The 18,000-nt window shown below is 38.2% G+C and overlaps 1 protein-coding gene across 1 annotated transcript in view; it reads left to right on the forward strand.

Moving 5' to 3' along the window:
• Nucleotides 1-18,000, forward strand: part of Plcl2 (phospholipase C like 2) — a 171,146-nt gene that overhangs the window by 81,515 nt on the left and 71,631 nt on the right. The gene's annotated exons all lie outside the window — the stretch shown is intronic.

Raw genomic sequence — 18,000 nt, forward strand, 5'->3', positions numbered from 1 at the left:
GGGTTTTGTGGAAATAAGATTTTTTTTTTATTAAATAGTCATTTCCCAGACTCTGCTTATAAGATTTTATGTGTGAGTAGAAGTGTTGGAAGGTTTTTTTGTTTATTCTTGTGGTTTATTTCTTTTAAGTATTCTACTTGGCTTCTGATCTTCATAAATTAGAAAGTGAGAATAATGATAATTCATAATTGATCTGAAGAATGTTACCAATGGTAAAGAACAAGATTGATTTAAATGTTATTACTTATTATTTAACCTTAATAATTTCAGAGCTAAATAGATGACCTGTGAGAAACTAAGATGAACTGTTCACATGAAATGAAAGTGACCAGTTCGGTCTTTAATTTCTAGACATATGATTGTATCATTTGCAAAGAGAACTTTTCATGAGATCCTTCTCGTTGCTTTTCTGAACCAGAGAATATGTAATTTAAACTCTGTGGGGTTTAGCTATTTTAGGCTTGGAAAGCCCTAGGAAGCCTCTCTGAACTTTTGGGCTAGGAATGATGACTCCACTATGGGTGCCCATAGCTGTCTCCGCACATTTCTGTATTAGTGTCTAATCTTGTAGTTGTGAAACTTCTTCCCACCATCTCTACAATAAACTTTTAAGATGTTTCTGTAGTACCTGGCTCCCAATGATTGCCAACTGTTTATTAAATTGAACAAAACTTAACTATAGACTAAAATAGAAAACAGAATAGGTTGTCTTAATCCTGAAATTAGTACAATACTTAATAAGGGCTGATATGTGTTGGGCTACTCATGCCCTTGTCACTGTGGGATACTTTGTTCTTCACGTTCCACACTGGGTAAAGAGCACAAGAGAGCATCTGTTTCTAGAAGAAGCTGTGGGGTTCCAATAGGTAGTGCATGAAATTCATCTGGCCTGCAGTATCTGTTTAATTCACTTGCTCCTTCCTGACCCTCAGGTCCTGCTATCATATGACCTTGCAGATGGCATGGCTACCACCTGGACTTCTTTAGCTTTCTATTGAATGTCTTAGAACTGGTTTTACAGCTCTAATGGAAAGGATAAGTTGACAGTTGGCCAACCTGTCAGAGAAACTTAGAATGGGTAACGCTGGTAATGGTCCCCCAGGCTACGAGAGCCCTTAGTTCATATAACTTTTGAGTTTCTGCTAAGCTTTACACATATTTAGGATTTACAGTTCACCTGTCTCTGCTTTAGAACCAGAATGGCCATTTAATATAGAAAGCTATATAATTTTAGCATCAATTAAGACTGAGTCTGACACATACGGAATTTGGATGACAGTTTCTTTTCCCTTTCCCTTCATTACTTTGTTGACCAGAGAGGACAACTATAGTAGCCCCAAGTCATCTGCTGTTAGCTGCAGAGTCATGAAGTACTCCTGAAAGACAGAAAAGCCTCATGGCAACCCTCCCCCACTTCCCAGCACTGTAGTGCTGGAGGTCAGGACTGCGTTCTGCCTGGTCACCTCAGGGCCCTGAAACTTCTAGCAGACTGCTCAATAAATATTTACTGAGCGAAAGTCACAAGTGAAGGTAGAAAACCAATTATTTCGGCAAATGGCAAGTTGTCAGCAATATGAAATGTGTCATCTTTACAAGATTATTGAATTGCTGAAAAATCAGACATTTATTTATTTAGTTATTTTTATTTTTGTTGGTTGTGGGGCTTGAACTCAGGGCCTGGGCCCTGTCCCTGAGCCTCTTTGTGTTCAAGGCTAACACTCTTATCACTTGAACTATAGCTCCACTTCTGGTTTTTGAGTGGTTAATTGGAGATAAGAGACTCACGGGGGACTTTTCTGCCCGGGCTGGCTTTGAACCTCAGTCCTCAGATCTCAGCCTCCTGGGTAGCTAGGATTAAAGGTGTGAGCCACCAGTGCCCAGCAAATGTGACATATATTATTAACACAGGTTGCACTCATGTGGCTATATAGTAGCTTACAGATCTGGGTTTAGAATTGGACAATGTGTGAAACAACACAAAATAAAACTCCAAATATGCCAGTGGCTTTTTAATGACTAACAAGACAAATGTTGCCTCCGGAGGAAAGTAAACTGATTGATTATATTACCTTTTACAAAGTAATAAGATAAATTATGATTTGTGTATACTCCATTTCTTTGTGTGTATTGGTACTGGGGTTTGAACTCAAGACCTTGTGTTTTCAATTAGGCTTTTTCACTCAAGACTGCCACTCTGTGACTTCCACTTCTGGCTTTTTGCTGATTAATTGGAGATGAGTCTCAGACTTTTCTGCATGAGCTGGCTATGATTCATGATCCTCATATTTCGGTCTCATAAAAAACTAGGATTACAGGCTTGAGCCATCAATGCCTGGCTCTTTTCTATTTCTTTTCCCCAAAAGTTTGAACGTTCAAAAGTTAACATTATGAAGATTTTTTAAAAAAATACCATTTATCTCATGGAAATGACAGCACTGACAACCTTTGTTCAAACTGAAAATTAAAAGTGAATGCAGTAGCTTAAAAATAATGTACTACATACCTCCTTTTGGCCAAATAAATGAAGCTATAGGCTATGTGTTTCATAAGGATTTTGATAGCAGTAAGGTGAGAGAATCAGCTGAATTATATTCTGTTAGTAAACGTAGCTCCATGGAGTTTTCAGGCCTGGGGTCTTATGGGAATTCCCACCAGTTTAAGAACTCAACATCTAGTTAAGGGAGAGTTTTTCATTGTAGGCAAGAAATAATGACTTCCAAGGAGTGTCTTCCCTATGCAGTGTTGGAATTTGTGGAAACCTAGTTCTCCTTCTTTAGGAGACAGGAGGTTCCACAGGAGAGCTATGCACTCTGAGAAGCAAAGGAATCCTTTTCCTTTTAACAAGATGTATTTAGAATGGGAAAACCCAAACCTCTCATAGTGAAGGAGAAAGCTCCCTTCTAAGCAAGAATTTTTCTTCAGTGTTAGTTTACTCTTTTTTTGAAGTTCATCTCACAGTCCTGGTAAAGATACAGAAAGTATCTTGCAATGTCATACAGTTTTTGTTGAAGATACATTTAATTTTCTTTCCTTGAGGGGAATGGAGGGCCTCTTGATTTTTAGGAAGAAGGCTTTCCTGATGAGTAGCTGCTGTCTGGAAGGTCTCTCAGTGCAAGGCAACCTCAGCTGGCACAAGGAATGGAGGTACCCTCTGTCATTTGGCTGTGTCTGTATTGTAGCTCTGTAAACAGTATAATTTTGTGGCCCTCAGAACTACAAATTATGTTTAAGTGGTTATCCTGATGGAGCAAGCTGATTTGTATCCATGAGGTGAAAGCAAAATGTAATTTGCATTTATTAAGCCTTTAAACTTTCAAGCAAAGTGTGCTTTTAGTAACATTGAGAGAAAGGTGTGTGTCATTTTCATAATAACCTGATTGCAATATTAGTCTTTAATTCCTTTTCATATATCTGTGTCCTAGCTTCTTACATAATGTCAGACATGTGGGGTTATTTAAGTAGCTTTTGGTTATTTTTTGTGGCTATTGATACTCATCTACTTGAGACTATTTTTTCTATCTCTGCCTGCCTGCTTGTCTGCTTGTCTGTCTGTCTTTCTTGTCTGTTTGATGGTTTATCTTGTTTTTTCTTTTTGTGTAGAGTAGCTTTTGATTCTAGGTAATTTGAGGTAAGAGTGGAACTTTAGCAGTAATGGTCATTTCTCAACTTTTTGAAGATTTTTATTATCTTTAAGTAGTTGCATAAAGGACTTGCCATCAACAAAGCAGTTTTTTAATACAATGCATTTTGATCAATATCGTCACTTTCAGTCAACATTCTTACCCCACCAACTCTCCCATTCTCTCACTTTTCTTAATTTTTAGGTTATGTATTGATTTTTTTTTTTTACCATTTAACAAAGCAGCTTATTTTTAAGCAGTTAATTTTTTAAGATCTAAAACTCACAAAATGTTATTTCTTCCAAAAATCACAGCTTGTCTTTGCTTATGTTTATGAAGAAGCCTTCTTTTTAGTCCATCACTCCTGAGTTCAGGGGCCATTTTTCTGAGTGCTTGCGCTGAACTAGAAACATCGAAGGAGAGGGTTGGACGTGACATCTGGTCATCCCTGCCCTTATGGAACCCAGCATCTGGACCTGTGTCTGTGCTGGCTGGTCCCATAGCCATCTCTCTCTTTGGCTATAAGCAGCCCCAATCAAGATGTGCTGTGATACATACTATGCTTAACCTCAACAACTTCACATGAAAAAAAGAAAGTAAATTATCTAAATAATTTTATGTTGATTTCATGTGGAATTTTGGAGATTTGGGTTAATATAAATTATTAAAGTTATTTCTTTTTATAGCTTTTTAAGATGTGTCTACTAGAAATCTTTGTGCATGTTGCTTTATTTTTTTTTGGACACAACTGATCTGTAGGCTATCTCTGCTTCCTTCTCAATGCAGTGCCTGGGGGAAAGTATCCAGCTGTCTAAACATAATTCAGGGTTTCCCCTTTAAATGAATGTGTTTATAACCACAATAAACAATAGCAAAGTATAACAGGATAGGAAAACAGAGTATAGTATTTCTTGTTAGCCCGTTATTATAGCACAGTTTCTTTTTCCTTTCACAATATGTTAAAAAGAATATAGTGGTGTTGAAACAAAGGTTCTAGGGTACTCAGACAGGCTAACAAGAAAGGAAAGCCATCCCTGGGTAATGATTGCTTGATGTACATATAGAGATATCACTTGGAACTGTTGCTTCTTCTGGAGGGATGGAAGGAGAAATAGCTTTGTTTAAACCCTGGCAAAATGCACTATTGAGAGGATGATGGTGATGATATAATCCACATTAATCACACTTGACATATACTGAGGGCATTGAGATGTTTAGTAGGCATTGCTGCATTCTTCTGTTACTACTCAGCACCAATCCTAGGAAACAGTGCTGTCTCATAATTCATATCAGGACTAGTTACATGGGAAGTGGTACAGCAGAGGCTGGACCAGAGCCGGTCAGGCTTCTCATCATGACGCTGTAGGGCTGCCTCAGTTAACTCAGCATAGCATCAGCTCTCAGCAAAGCTTTAGAGGCCACCAGCCCACCAGTTTCCCTGTGGTTAGAGGAGAACAAAGTGTTTATAAACTCACAGTGAGCTCTTCACAGTCATTTCACCATTTATATCTAAGCAGTTAGCTTGAGGGTTAATTTCAGGTAAACTCCTTATTCACTTCCTACTAATTCTAGTAAATAGTTATTGTCATGTAAATGTCATGACATCAGCTCTCCTAGTGCCTTCCTACAGGCCACTAAGTAAAGGGAAGTAGTTACTTTCTTCAATATATAAAATTAACAGTAGTACTTAGGGTTTGGGGCAGGTCTTTCCAGAGTTTACACAGCCAATAAGGGAGGATCTGGAAAGAAAACTCAGGTCTGGCTGGCAGAGTGGGCAGAGATGGGCCATGAGAGCAGCCAGGCAGAGCCAGCTTCACCACCTGAATTTGCACTTAGCAGCTAGCTACAGCTTTGATCCCTGACTCATAGCACCCAACTGGAAAAACAGTTTTTCAAACAGAGAATTTAATCAAGCATACTGTACAGCAAAAGCCAAGAAGTCAGACAGGATTACTGAAATCACCCAGAGGCTGTCAACAGCAGAAACTGCCCCCATTCCAAGGTGGGGGCCACAGGAAACAGGTGGGAGTATGAAAGCCCAGGAGCCATGAACCTCAAAGGATTCAGCTTCTGCTAAAGACCCTTTCTCCCCCCTTGCAGTGGGAGGAGGGAGTACCACCCAGTTTGTCCCTCCTCTTGCCTAGTCAGCTGATCAGGCTGCTGCCAGAGCCTCATGGGCATCACCCAGCAGCATCCAGCAGTTAGGTGTTCCAGAGAAGTTGCAGTGGGGCCAGCTTCTGCCACACACAGCAGAACATGGAAGGAAGGGAAGGAACCAGTCTGCATGGCCTAACTACTTATTTAACCCTCAGATAGGCAATAGGTTCTACTTCTCAAAGTTGAAGACTCAGAAAGATGAGGTTTATAAAGTAAAAGCGGCTTGCAAAGATGATCTCAAAGCCCCTTTCCATTGGATTAAAGCAGTTAGATCTACAGAGTTATCATGAGGCTTAGAAAGCTAGGTATGGGTCACATCTTGCTGGGGTCTCTGAGCACTGTGAACAACTGCAGAATTTTTCTTTTTACTTTTTTCCAGTACTGAAAAAAAGAAGTCCTGAAGCCAGGACTTTACACTTCTGCCACTTGAGCTATTTTCCTGGCTCTTTCGTTTTTATTGTGTTTTAGAGATAAGGTTTCATTAACTTTACTTGAGATCCTCCTGCCTCCCCCTCCCAAGTACTTAGGATTACAGATGTGCACTGGATTTTTTTTAATCATGGATTTTACTCAACACAGTTCATTCTCTTCAGAATTTTCTTTAATTCATAAAGAAAATCTATTACAGTTTCTAAATCAAAGAAGCTTTCAGTTTTATTGGTTGGCTGTAGGAACTGATACAGGCTTTATGAGAGCTGGTTTCTCTCCTATTTCTAGTCCTGTCTTATTTTGAAAAGCCCTTGGTCTCAGGTTATAGTCTTATTAAATTAAAAATGGCTCTACAGTAATGCTTTCTAAAGCACAACTAAATTACTTTTAAAAACAAATTTATAATTGGAATGAAACATGGCTCAGCTGAAACCTCATTTCTTTCCAGAGAATAAAATGTGATTTTGTGTTTCCAGTAAACCCGAGTGAAATTTGCATCATAGTTGGGCTGAGAGAGGAAGAAAGATGCACAAAATTAGATTGAAAGATAAACATTTTTGCTAATCTCGATGCAATTCTTATATACCATAAGGCACAGATCCACCTCTGCAACTTTGTGAAGGCTTTATGGACTGAAGAGTTAGTTGAATTTTGAGGTGACTGAAGGATCTAGGGGAATCCTACATTGTCAGTGGTGACACAGCAGCAATGATAGGATTTTGATTTAAGATGAAAACACAGTGTACATTTATAAGAATAGGGCAGGGATAGGGTAGTAATGAATGTGATTTGGTCCTGAGAAACACTGGTCTGCTGCACTCAGTTGGAACAGCCCACACATCAGTTCCTTCTTCCTGCCTGCTTCTCACTTCCTGGTTTCAGAGCCATGAACTCACGCATTGCCTCTTCTAATGCCCATGTCCTTTTGTGAAGGGCTTCCTGACCACTGCTGCCTGCATGGTGCTCTCAGGAGGTTCCATTGCCACATCCCCAGCCTGTAGTTCTACTGCGGATCCCTCCCCACCCTTGTGGCACCGTATAAACAAATACAAGGCTGAGGGGGCGGCACTAACTGAAAATGAAGAATCACAGTTACAGTATCCAAGGGTGTTCACCGAGCCTAGGCCTCATAGGCCTCATGAGCACCTCACGGGAGCCTGGCACCAATGGACTCTACCAAGCAGGACACCCCATGTGCTCCAACCAGATGAAAAGGGAAATCCAGCCCCGGCTGGTGAGGGATTTGGTTAAGGGAGCATACCCATGATGGGGCAGAGGATAGAGAGAGCTCTGGCAGCCTGGGGGAGAGGGGGACAAAAGTCATAAACATTCAGCGTCGTCAGTGGTCCCCAGAGTTCCCTATCCACCTGCTCAAGGCAGTAAGACTTGAGCAGATACAAATGGGTACCAAGGATGATTATCTGAATAGACTGAAAGAGGTAAAGCCTCCAAGGAGAAAGTGTCCAGACAGCCCTGAGCTGCCCAACTACCCTCTGTCAGGAGCTGCCCCCTTAGGAGTAGAGATTATACTGGAGTTTTATCTGAATTTCCACTTGATACAGATTTAATACATAATTAAAACATCATTTGCAAGTGAGATAACCATCATTTCAGTTTTCCCAGGACAACTCCTGCAGTGGCATATTTATTATTACCTACTTTTACAAGTAACCACTTGAGGTGTTGCTCCACTTTGAAGAATACGGCCTACCAGTTACTGGTGACACCAGCATCCTCATGGGTGCTTATATATCTCCTTTTGTGGGAGCCTTCTGCTGGGAGTGTGTGTGTGTATGAAAATTTATTCTGAACATTCATTCTGTCTTTCTTCTTCCCTCCCTCCTCCCCTTCCCCATCCCCCAAATGCTGACCTTTAGGAGAGTCACTGTGGACTGCATAATGGACCAAAAGGTCAGCTTTAGAACAGGTAGTTGGTAATGGCCACTTGATTCTTGGAATAAGTATGGCATCCCACTTGTTAAGGGTTTGGGGGTGGTTAATGAAGGAAAAAGTGTAACCTAGGTAGAAAGTAACCCCAAAGAAAGTAATCCAAAAGACCACGCAAACAGAAGTCAAGTAGAAGAAAAGATGTATTGCCAGCAGAGTTGACAAGGCAAGTTCTCATAAGGAAAGAGAAAATGGCGCCATTGGCTCCTTGGAGGCCCCTTTTATATCAGGGCTGGGGGGGGGGGGGCAGAAGTGGGAGGTACCTCACCTACTGCGCAGCACTACCTTGGAGGGTGGAGACTGGGTCTGCCAGGTGGGCGTTTCCTTACAGTTAGTTTGTAAGTAAGCTCAGAATTCTTGTTTTTACTTCTAAACTTAAGTGAAATAAAACAGTGTGATGAAATGTGGCATTTTAAGCTTACATTAAAATACCTATATGTAAAATTTAAGCATGCCTTGGAAATGGTTGTTTCACTCTCTGTCACCTTCCTGAAGCATATGGATATAAAGCCCTTCTAGGTCCAAGTCTTAGAACTGAAGTTTGCAGTGCATGCTGTGGAGATATTTGAGAACACATAAGAAACTGTAGAGAGCTGTAGAAGTTTCTGGGTTTTATTGGCTGCACAGAATGGTGTGGAGACTATTGATGGTGTGTTCAGTGTTGTATTATTTAAAACATGTTTAGGAAGCTGAACTTAGGATGAATTTATACATGTTGCATAGAATTGTGTGTTTTGTTACCAGTGGTTTTCACTCAGAAGATGGGACTTCTAAGCCAAGAGGGCTGGAAATGGTGACAGATTCATTGAAGCAGTTAAATTGCTTTAGTCACTGGCAGCATATGGCATTTAAAATGCATTAATGATGAGCTTTTGCTGGTTTTTAAAACTGCTTTACATTTTAGTTTGATGAGCTAATTAATCTGGAAAACACTTGTGGTTTTAAAAAGGCATGATGATTCAGGAAAATGGCAGAAGCCAACCTTTTGCAGTCCAAATTGGCATTGCTTTGTTTTGTAAATGCTCTAGATTAATTGCTTGAATCTTCTGGATTTCTGCCATGCAGGTATTGACATTTTTATTGATTTCTTAACCCAGTGTGGCTTTTAATAAAAAAAAAAAAAAGATGGTTTATCTTGGTATGGCATTAAAAGAAAGACTGTATTTGTGCTCTAAGCTGAGTAGATACAAAGGCAACAAAGGTATATCTGTGCCACTTTAGTAGGTAAATAAGGTTAGAAAATCTTTGATTTGGACATAACACCTTCTAACTAGAAAAGCAATGGGTTTGAAATATTCTGTAGTTTTCCATTATTAAAATTTTAACTATAATGTGTTTTAACATTTCAAGATAATTGTAATTGTTTAAAAACTATTTTTAGCATACCAGTTTCTCCTGTGTTTCAAATAGTGATCTATCAAGTGGTGATCTTTTTGTTCAGCCAGTTATTTGGGGGGAGGGAGGTTAATGAATTGTTTAACATTTAAACATGATGTATTCTTGAGCTTAGTTTTATTAGACTGCTAAGGCTGAAACAAGATAAAATACCTATAGGAATGGATTGGTGATTTTTTTAATTTATTTTTTATTTTTTATTTTTTTTTTGTCAGTCATGGGCCTAAACTCTGGGCCTGGGCGCTATCCCTCAGCTCTTTAGCTCAAGGCTAGCGCTCTACTGCTTGAGCCACAGCGCCACTTCTGGCCTTTTTTTCTGCTTATGTGGTGCTGAGGAATTGAACCCAGGGCCTCACATGCATGCAAGGCAAGCACTCTACCACTGAGCCACCTTCCCAGCCCTGGATTGGTGATTTTTAAAGTTGTAAGATAAATGGGGCTTTATTCCTTTAAAGTAGGTGTTGAGTTTTATTTGCATATATGAAGGCTGTTATAGGTTCTATGCTTATTTGTATTTGTTTTGTACTCCCAGGTTGCAGGGCCTCCTCTGAGGTGGCTAATGCCACCAAAGCTGGCCAGCCTCACATCCAGAGCCCTGGAGCTTACATCTAGCCTTTTCTTACCTGCTTCCCCTTTTCCTGTCCCAACTACCATGAGCCTCTTCAGACACTGCAATTTCTTTCCTACCTTGTTCTGTTCTTGCTGGTCCTTCTGATTGGCCTTGTCTTCCTTCCCATTTTCCATCAGGATCCAGCTCAAAGTAACCCTTTGGCAAAAGCTAGAGTAATGAATAAGCCCACTCTGCTGCATTTGACTTCTTCAGATGCAAAGTTCTCCTCCTGAACTATTAAGTTTCCAGTCTTCACTGGATAAGTACCCTTGGCACAGAATTCTGCCCCCTTCTCTCTAATCTGAGCAAAGATACCTTCCTCTCTAGCTACCAATTCATTTCCCTCCCTCCCTTACCTCACCTCTCTTAGTCTCTAGCTCCCTCCAGCCTTCTTACCCATCACTTTAAAACTTTGCTTGTTTGTTGGGGTCAGGAAAGAACATACCTCACTAACTTGATGTGGAAGAGTGTGGAAGAGGAATAAAGGAACAAACAAACAAAAACTAACCATGAGACATAGAGAAACAATAAAATGGTAAATATGAGTCCAGCTATACAAATAACAATATTAAGTATTAATGGATGAAATAATCCAATCAAAGGCAACAAAACCACACTGGATTGAAACAAAAAAGATTCAGATTTATCCTGTCTGTCTTTTAGATTCTAAGATAAAAGAGACTAATGTAAAATGATGAAAAAGATAGATCATGTAAAGAGCAACCATAAGACTACTTTTTTTTCCTGTTACTGAGTCTTGAACTCAGGGCCTGCCTTACATATATTCAGCTTTTTTGCTTATAGCTGGTACTCTATCACTTGAGTCATACCTCCTGTCCAGTCCAGCCTTTGCTGATTATTTTGGAGGTGGTGTTTCATGGACTTTTCTGCCCAGGCTGGCTGTTTGTTCCACTAGCCTCAGACTCCTGAGTAGAAAGGATTATATTTTCAATATTACTAAAGAGTGTGTTAGGTTGGTAATTTTTGATTTATATGTATTTAAAATATGAGCATACCTACTTCTGAGTTTTGCTTAGCCAATAGAGATCACTAAAATCTGGTACAAATATCAATCATTATATTAATATTTATGATTATGGTAGTAGACAGTACTTGAGTGTGTGGTATTATTGCTAAAGATTTAGAACTTCCTGAAGATGAGTCTGGTATCTTACTTTCCTGTTAGCTCCTGTCTTCCAGCCCAGCCTTGCCACTTCTGAGGGGCAAGTCCACTCATCTCTGTAAATGGAGGCCACGTTAATGATGTAGGACAGCTGCACACATAGGAACTGCTGTGTAATTAATCAGCTTGACCCATGCATAAGGTGATAAGCTCCTAGATCAGAAGATTCTGACAGTGGGGATGATAGATGGAAATGGATTGAGGTTAGAAAGCTCATCAGGAAGATAAAAAGAGTTTAGGTGTGTGTCTTTGTACATTCAGTTTTATCTTTGTACTTCCTTGAATTGAAAGACAAAAAGACTTTTTGTACTAAGGTTTTGAAAATTCCTTTTTGAGATGTTTGATGTGAGGTTTATATAGTCTTTCACCTTTAAATTGAAGGAACAGTAAATGGATTTCTGCTTCTTAAAAAAAACATATATATATATATAAAACATATATATATATATATATACATATAAATACATGAATTGTAATTTTTGGTTAGATTAAATAACTAACTTATTTTAGATTTTTGATAATTCCAAGGCATTCATTGGCTTTATTAAAATTTTCAGTTCATTGAAATGAGGTACTATTTTGACTGCCAACAGTATGTAGAATCTAAGACAAGGCCCATTCTCTTACAGAGTTTACCTTCTCCTTGAGGAGATAAGACTAACCCACATAAAACAATTAGAGAACTGAATAAGACTATCATTAAGTGTTAAATTACAGGGTAGAAACTATAAATACTCTAAGAGTTTAGAGAAGAGGCAACAAGAGGGCTGGTTAACTGTGGGCTCATGAATGGTTTGGAACTTAAACGAATAGTAGAGAGCTGTGTTTCCCTTTTATAGGATTCATTATTTTGTTTCTTGTTTTTTTCTGATCACACACACACATACACACACACACACACAACCTTGGACACTTTATATGAATATAAACAATTGCAATAAAGAAAAATCAGAAGAGGATAGAAAAAATTAAGCTATTTTGTAATGAATTGTCAGTGGAGCATTGTTTTTTTTTCTTCAAATTGTGTGTGTGTGTGTGTGTGTGTGTGTGTGTGTGTGTGTGTGTGTATGAGTGTGCATGTGTGCCAGTACTGAGGCTTCACCTCAGAGCCTGGCACTGTCCCTTAGCTTTTTCAAAGATGATGCTCTACCACTTGATCCATAGCTCCACTTCTGGCTTTTTGGTGATTAATCAGAGAGAAGGATTGCTTTGACTTTTCTGTCCTAGCTAATTTTGAATCATGATCCTCAAATCTCAGCCTCATGAATAGCTAGGATTATCATTGTGAGCCACCAACACCTGGTTCTAAAAAATTTTTATTTTTAACAATTATGAAATTATCATTTAGGCGATAGAAATGGCCTAGGATAAAAGTTTTACCTCCAAATAGACAGATCTCCATGAAGCATTCCTTTTAACTCCTACAACCTTGGTTGTCATATTTTTCTTTTGATCTCCAAGCCAGTACCAAACTTAGATATTTTAAAAGAAAAGGTGAAGAAAATAAATTCTTTCTAAGCTCTCATTAAACAATGAAGAACCAAAGTGGTTTAAAGGGAAAAACAAGTGATAGGGTACTTTTAGAATTGATCATACTTCACAGGGAATAGTGGTACGTGGCTATAATCCCAGAACTCAAGAAATTGATGCAGTAGGATGTAGCCAGCATAGTCTGCATAATGAGTTTGAGGCCAGCCTTAGCTGCATAATAAGATCCTATCAAAAAACAAACAACAAAACAACTGATTATAGTTGGACCTATGTGTTCAACTTATGTTACTTTAAAAAACACAAAATTCAATATAATTTAGTAGAAAGTTATTAACAATTAAAGTCATATAAACCACATCTTCAAATAGTTCCATAGTATAGGAAGCCAGCAAACTCTGTCATGTCCTTAATATAAATTTACTATCTGCACAGTTGAGAAACATGGACAGTTTTCACATTAAATCAAATCACTTAACTACCATTATGATTGATCATGAATTAAAAGGCTGTAGCATCATTATTTTCCCCAGAATGTAAAGTCTAATTTATAGGTGCTTAGTGCTTTTATTACTGTTCTTTTATTACTGGAGTAAAGCAATGAATTTTATTGCAGTTTACATTAGACACAGATGTAGATTATGATGGTGTAGATTTACATTGAATAAATATTTTAGTAGTAGTGAAAATGCTTCACCTATAGGAGTAGTGTTATATTTTATTGTAGTCCTCTGATTTCACAGTTAAAGAACTCATCGTTTTAAAGGCAAGTGTTACCTCATCACATAAAATGGTTTGGAAGCTGAAACCTGACCTTGAAAGCTTTATATTACAGGCATTGGAATTTTGTTTTCTTTATTTATAGTAAAGCACAGTGACAGATTTTTCTACACTGCAGTTGGAATGGGTATGAAGAAAGAATCTCCTGAATAAGCTTGATCATAAAGTCCTTTGAGTGAGGTCTTTGATTATGGGGTTTTTTTTGTTTTTTTTTTTTAGTATTTTTTTAAATTGTGCGAATACCGTACAGAGGAGTTACAATTACATGGGCAAGATAACGAGTACATCATTGTTTCCCCTTCCCATCCCTTCCCATTCTCCTCCCCTCCCCCCATCCAATCCTCCCCCTACCCCCTCCATTTAATTATGGTTTAGTCAAAAATATTATGAGTGTTTATGAGAATCTACTTCTATTTTGTAACTTTTATATGTGGATTTCTAAGCATAAAATTAGCTTGCAATTTTAAACTGGCAGGATTTAGAAGTTAATGCAATTTTCAAATAAAAATAATTTTTTACAAATGAAATTGCCAGAATAGTGTCCTGATTGTCTCTTAAAAAATTAATGTAAGATTCTAAGAAGTGGTTTAGTTACTTGCCTGTTGGAGATGTGGAAATGCAGCCACATTAAGCTTTGAGAGCCAGTCTGGCTTTGACATTTCCCCACGCAGCTTGGCCTCATGTCCATTCTGTTGCATTCAAAGGTTTGTAGCCTCAGTTGGTCAAAATTCAGAGAGTAGTACTCATTCTGCTTCTTCTGAACCAAATCTTAAGTGATCAGACTATCGCAATCACATATTTATGATGGTGTTTGTTTTTATTTTCAAGAAGAAATAATCTCAGCTTGAGCTATATTTTTTAACAGGATTTGATGTTATACAAATTCCCAAGTAGAACTTAAAGCCCTTTTCAAATATAACCTTATCATTATAACAGCTTGATGAAATAATTACTATAAATAACAGGAGTATTACTTTGATGCCTATTTTACATGTAGGGAAACTGAGGCACTACAGATATGCAGTGCGGGCTCACATTCTATAACCCACAGTATTTCAGTGGGTGATTACTAACCTAGAAACTATTAAATTAGTTTTCTTTACCTTGGTATAAAGGAAACCATGTATTCCTATAATTGATTTTGCTCTTTTTATTGATAAAATATATTACTTAAATCTATAAATTCAGTAAGTTCTTTTTCTTCTCATTATTTCTTATTTTGAGTACCCTTAAAATTTCCTTACTAATCCTTAAAACATTTAACCTTCGCCTTTACTTGAACATGTAAGTCTGGCATTCTTTCCAGGAAGCAATCATCTTTTTCTTGGCCTTCTACAGTTTATGCTAGCAACCATGACCCTCAGCTTCTAAGAGGTATGTACATCACTTCCAGATTCTGTGTACAGTCTCTGGAGTCTCTGAAACCAAACTGTGATCCTTTCAAGACTACCACCTAGGTTAGGGCCCCTTTGTAGTTCCTTTAGGGACTGCAGTCTTTTGAAAGAAAATTGGGCTTACAGCAGTATTCCTTATAAGAAGTACATGTGTAAGCTGATGGTCCAGCAAACAGCCAATGGTTGTCAGTTGAACTGCTGGTTCAATGTAAGTGGGTCACCGTATGAGCATTCTGTTGTCTCTTTAAAACAGGGTCTCTATGTTCTAGACTGACCTTGAAGCCTTGATATTCCTGCCTCCTGCCTGACCTCTAGAATGTAATGATTATAGGCAAGTGGCACCATGCTCAGTTTATAGTTAATTCTTATTTGGGTTTCTCTAGCCATACCTTTCCTTAATGTTAAGCCTGTCTTCTGTTTTTTTTTGTTTTTTTTTTTTCAGTACGACTAAAATATGTCTAGTTGTGTGTTTGTTTGATCCTGCCTCGCCTCATTTTAAAAAATTCTAGGGAACTCTTTGCAAATATTCATCCCTGTTGTTTCTCTTTACTTAGTAGGACTCCATTTTCCCATATGTTGAGTAACATTTCTTTAATGTTCTTTTTTATCTTCATTTCTTTGTGTTTTAATAAGGATAATTTCTATTGATTTATCTTCTAATTCACTGATATTTTTGTGGCTTTGTTCAGTCTGCTGGTCATCCTATCAAAAGACTCTATTAATCCCAATATTCTAGAATTTTCAAAATAAAATTTTCATTGAACCAATGTCTGTCTTTCTGTATGAAATATGCTACCTAATCAAGCACATTTGTTCCTTTTTTTTCCTTATGAGCTCCTTTAATATATTGTATAAAGGTTGTTTTTAAAGTCCTTATCTAACAGTTCGACACCAAAGTTACATCTGAGTCTGGCTCTATTGGTTGCTTTACCCCTTGACAATGAGCTTTTTCTTTGTCTTACAGTTTTTATTAAATGCTATATATCACATTTCATAAAGACTGAGATAATATTTATGCTCAGAAATGGGCATGCCAGGTCATTAGTATTGGAAAAAGTGAGTCTCATCAGTAACTGAACCAAGTTTGGGTTCTAGTTGCCATTGTTACTTTCAGTGCACCATTATCTTCAAATTCTTCCAGTCCATTCTCATGTTGTGTTTTGGGTTGGGGTTAGAGCTTTGGAGGATATACTAGATATTTCTGTTTTACTGTCATGTCATATTTCACCTGTGAATGCCTGTGATAGAGAGGGTTTCTTCCCATTTGCTTTGTCTTTCTCTTCTAGTAGAGATTAAGGCTCAGTCTTAGGCTTTGGGTAGGGTCATAAGATTTCTTGGTTTTCTTGGTCCAGCCATAGTTTTAGGCTGTGCTATGCACTTGGGGTTCTGATGCAGGCCTCGTTAACTTTTCTGCACTGTTCCATGTAGCAGCCAAACTCTGCATGTATTTATATTGACTTTGGGAAGAAGATAGCTTTCTGCCACTCTCCTGATCATAGAAGAGTCTTCATTTCTTGGTGCAGGCTCCTGAGTCTGCTCCTGAGTCCCATGGGCATCTGAATCTTTGTCTGGTCTTAGAGGCATATGGATTTATTTTTGACTCTTCTAGTGGCTCTAAGAAAAAGTCCTGCTATTGTTCTTTCCCCAGAGGGTTAGTGCATGTGCTTTATATGAGAAGAGGGTTTGTAAAACAGAAAGACTTCCATGTTATGCCCTAGTGGAAGCCTCTAACCTCTTGCATGCCTAATGCCAGGAGCAGAGTTGCTTTTTTACTCTGCCTACAGTATTTCTCAGGAGTACCTATGGGGAGGACTTATGAGTATAACTCTTCATGTGTCAGTGGTTCCCAATTGACAGACTAGCCCACACTTGGCCTTGAAAATTCCTTAGAATTTTAGCTGATTTTCCTCTAATGGGTGTCTATAATGGCCACCTTCTGTCATGTTCTACCAAACATGGAACAGTTTCTGTAGACTGTTTCTACTTGTACCATTTTATTCTTTGAATTCAGTTTCACTGAGACCATAGCTCTCTGATGGCTACAAGAAGGATTAAGGTTTTTTTTTTTTTTTTCTTGTTAGGAGAGACATTTCCTTTTGGCTACTTCCTCAGCCATTATCTAAATACTTTGAATTAAAGGTCCAACTACATGAGCCAGAATCAGCATTTGACCATAGCTAGATTACTTTATTATACTTTTCCTCAATTCCTCTTATTGTATAAAATAACCTTCAGGATGACCCTCCTACTCCCAATCCTCTTTTTGTTTTGGCCTTTTTGTTCATCTTTGAGAGCACATAAAAGTTTTAAAGATGTGTGGAAAATCTTGCAAGGTAACCCTGATGTGCCTGGCATGACTAATTCTTTCAATTCTAAGTTATTGTTACTGAGCTGAAGAAAGGTTGGGCCTTGCTGTGCTTATTTAATGATCTCAAGTTCTTCTTGTAGGGTTTTTGCTTTATTTTGTAAAAGAAGTTTCTTTAGCCCACTGTTTTTCAACAGTGTTGCTAGACCTACCACTTGATAAACACCTTTTTCTTAAGTGTTATTTATAATTCCATTGAAACAGCCTCACTCAGAACAAACCAAAGGATAAAGGGTTGCTTTGTTTCTCAGCCATTCCAACATCCCCCACCTGAACACCTGCATCACTGGCTAGACATAGTTGCTATTTTTCTGGGCCTTGAATCTGGATAAGGATGCAGTACTTTCTCATTTTGTTTATTGAGGGATAATCAAACAGGAAATGGAAACAAATCAGTTTTGAAATATAGGAGAAACATGGTAGAAAGTAGGAGATAACTTCCTTCTAATAAGACATTACCATTGTAAGCCTTTGACAAGACTCCAGCCCCACAGATTAGTCTTCTGCAGAATTAGTGAGTGGGGTCAGTTGGATCAGTTCTAGCTGCCAGTTGCCAGTGGGAGTGAAATGAGGCCACCTATTTATTGCCTCATTTCGGATGAGAATTTATGAAGCTGCTCATACACATTGAT

This window comes from Dipodomys spectabilis, unplaced genomic scaffold (genome assembly GCF_019054845.1).
Source record: "Dipodomys spectabilis isolate Male_0828 unplaced genomic scaffold, ASM1905484v1 ptg000054l, whole genome shotgun sequence".
NCBI classification, from domain to species: Eukaryota; Metazoa; Chordata; class Mammalia; order Rodentia; family Heteromyidae; genus Dipodomys; species Dipodomys spectabilis.